Source organism: Coenobita brevimanus, chromosome 55 (assembly GCF_032717465.1).
Source record: "Coenobita brevimanus isolate Jiangsu-jjx chromosome 55, ASM3271746v2, whole genome shotgun sequence".
NCBI lineage: Eukaryota > Metazoa > Arthropoda > Malacostraca > Decapoda > Coenobitidae > Coenobita > Coenobita brevimanus.
This window is the reverse complement of record NC_137008.1, coordinates 13,916,159-13,919,741: the sequence shown is the minus strand read 5'-3', so window position 1 is coordinate 13,919,741 and position 3,583 is coordinate 13,916,159. Positions and strand designations below refer to the sequence as shown.

The window sequence follows — 3,583 nt, the reverse complement described above, 5'->3', positions numbered from 1 at the left end:
CATAGGGATCTGATCCATGAAAAGAACAGGTCCTTACAAGAAAATATGTCTTTGGGGAACATGACCCTTGGGAAATTAGCACTTTTATGACCACAACCGTGTTTTACAAAGATACATACCCGCGTATCATAAAGCATTTTTTATCCAAGGAAACTTTGCATATCTACAGTATATCGGCGTAGCGGCTTAATTTTGTCATCATTGAACTTATGCCGTACCTCTTTCATTAGACAGGTCTTCAAGTCTATTCTCACCATGATCACCAGGGGGATATGAAGGTAGAACATTGAGCCGGATAATATTTGGTGGCCATTTCTATGAAAATACTTGATTGATTGACAGAATCATGAATGAACGAACAATCTTGTGCCAGCTGACAAAGGCCTTTAGGTACACTCGCAATCTACTTTTTTTTTTTTTTTTTTTTTTCCCGGCCTATCAACCATTGGGGCCGAAGCCCCTGGTTATTAAGGGCCGTGTGTATATATATATATATATATATATATATATATATATATATATATATATACATATATATATATATATATATATATATATATATATATATATATATATATATATATATATATATACATATATATACATATATATACATATATATATATATATATATATATATATATATATATATATATATATGTATATACATTTAAACATATATACATATATATACAACGCAATCTACAATCTTCTGGCCCACCTTTATTAGTGCTGAGGGTTAATCCAGGGTCCTTTCTGAAGGGCGGCCCACTCTAACGATCACGAGGCAACAAACGCACGAACAAACACAGTTAAACACTCGAGGCTTCGCTCTCGGTGTGTCAGGTTTTAATAATTTGACATTATGTAGAACCGTAATATTAAGGAATCATAGCATATGGGTGATAATCTATATTATTACAATACTGTATTTTACTCGCAACCGCCAAATATCTTGCCATAACCACTGGGAGGAAAAGAAAGTCCCACACAGTGGAGAAATCGAATGACGATCAGAAGCACAGAGGAATGACCGACATGATGTCGTGGATATGGAGGAATGCCTTAGCAGTTTGCACACGGCTGCTGAAACGGTAAGTTCATTCTTGCCTTTGTTGAGAAAATTCCCTCACCTTAACAGACTAGTTATTTTAGCCTAACCAAATAGCTTCGCCAGCATCACTGTCTATAAATTGTGTGCAACCGCCAAAATGACCTATTATATTCTACTAACGTCTCATTGTCCATGGGTGTTCTTTCAGTTTGACTGAGACTTACATGTTGTCTACCTGCAAGTTCAACAAGATTGCTAACCATCTTCCCAGCAACCCACCCAGTATCATCGCTCCCGTGAATGGTGAGTAGAACGGATTTATTTGAGGAAAAAGCCTGCTTCATTAATATCAATCATTACCTAAGGGGGTGATCCTGAGACATAACTATAACATAAAGATGTAATGCCTTGTAATGACATGTCAGACATTATGGGAAAAGCGGGTAAGGTGCAGGTTTACTTGTAAATGTTATACAGTATAAAGTCAGAGCTATTGAAATAATTGAACATTGCATTCGTGAAGTGAACCCAAACGACACCATACCTGTTTGACACTTAAGCTGCATTTCTTGCAAAGATGAAGACTACACCTTTTCATCCTCAGATTAAAATAACTGAACTTTAAATTAAAACAAGTGAGGTTTAGATTACTGTAAAAGCTTGATTTAAACCTTAGCGTTTAGTTTATCTTACTTTAGCTTAGCTTAGATTAGCTTTGCTTAACTTTTAGTATTTAGCTTAGCTTAGCCCAACTTGTAGCTTGTCCTTTAGCTTATAACTTATATTAGCTTTTATTTTTCAGTATATCTTAGCTTATCTTTTATTTTAGCCTATCTTTTACCTTAGCTTATCTTTAACCTTAGCATATCTTTTACCATTGCATATCTTTTACCTTAGCTTAGCTTTTACCTTAGCTAGCTCACCAATTATCTGCTAGCTTAGCATTAGCTTTTAGCTTAGCTTAGCTTAGCTTAGCTTCCTTTGCCTTTGATCTTTTAGCCTAGCTTAGCTTTTAGATTTTAGCTCTTTGAGATATTAGCTTTAAGCTTTTAGCTTCGCTTGTAGTTTAGCTTTTTTCTTTACTTTTAGGTATTAGCTTAGCTTCCAGCTTTTGGCTTATCTTTTAGCGTTTATTTTAGCTTATAGCTAAGCTTTTAGCTTATCTTAGCTGAGCGTTTAGCTTTTAGTTTAGCTTAGCTTGCATTGCATTGTTTGGATATGATAACACTATCCGAGACCGGACATGTTATTTAACAACGGTCATGTTGGTTATTCCACTGAAAATGACTGTTAGACCAAAAACGCTATAAAGTAACAGTACTACAACACCGTGTCATTTTTCCCTGTAATCTTTAAATCACTCTTATTGCCGGTTCATAGTATCCTTCAATATTCTTACTTTCCATTCAGTGTATACTAAAGGTCCCGAACACTAATGCCTTATCTTTTTATCATCACAGGTATGGAGGCTCAGCGAAGTCAGGAGAGGCCACCTCGGACTAGAGCTAATCGCCCTGAGTTGATAACGAGGTGCGCCAGAATATTTGGATATTACGAAGCAGGTAAAGGGATACGGGAGATAGTCGCCTTCTCGGTATCTCTAGGGAAACAGTTAGGCTTTGGGTGAGGAGATATGAAGAGGAGGGTCACGTGCTCACCAGGCCCCGACCAGGAAGACCAAGAATAACTACGCCAGCGGAAGATCAACAGATAAAAAGGGCAGCGGAGCGAGCACCACTCTCGACTGCCGTGCGCGTAACAAGGGAAACTGGAGTCCAGTGTCACCCTGTAACTACGAGGAGGCAAGTACGGGAGACTGGCAGACGATGTTTCATTCCAGCACGTAAAGAAACATTAACAGAGGCACATAGAGATGCACGTAGAAGGTTTGCAGAATCGTATGCTGATGTGGGGGTCGAGTTTTAGAGGTCAGTCATTTTCACCGATGAGAAATGTTTTTCATCTGTATCTGGGGTCGGTCGCCAGTGTTGGCGATTAATTAATACAAGATATGATCAAAGACACATCCATGAGACATCATCAAGTGGTCGTGTGACAACCGCAGTGCATGGATGGATGTGGTGGGGTGGTGTCGGTGAATTGACGGACATAGATGGACGTATGGATGCACAGGAATATATTAACATTCTAGAGACAAGCTTTCTACCGTCAGTGCGAGCGTATGCCATCCCAGACCCACAGCCTATATATATGGTGCAAGATCGCAGTCCAGTGCACACAAGTCGGGCAGTCAAGCGTTGGTTTGAGGCGCACCCAGAGATTATTCTATTGGAGTGGCCCCCAAAAGGAGCCGATTGTAATCCAATAGAAAATCTATGGGCGCATATGGTTGCTGAATGGGACGTTGAGGAGAAAACAAGGGAGGCAGTGAGGCGACATGCACATAATGTGCGGGAGGGAGTAAGGAGGACTCCAAATATCTGTAGCAATCTGGTAGACTCCATTCCCAACCGACTGCAAGAAGTTATAGCAGCAGGAGGAGGGTGGACACGGTATTAACCTACGGAC

The 3,583-nt window shown here is 39.4% G+C and overlaps 1 pseudogene; it reads left to right on the top strand.

Moving 5' to 3' along the window:
* The first annotated feature begins 1,041 nt into the window (after nucleotides 1–1,041).
* On the top strand, nucleotides 1,042–3,110 carry LOC145401257 (uncharacterized; annotated as a pseudogene).
* The last annotated feature ends 473 nt before the right edge of the window (nucleotides 3,111–3,583 follow it).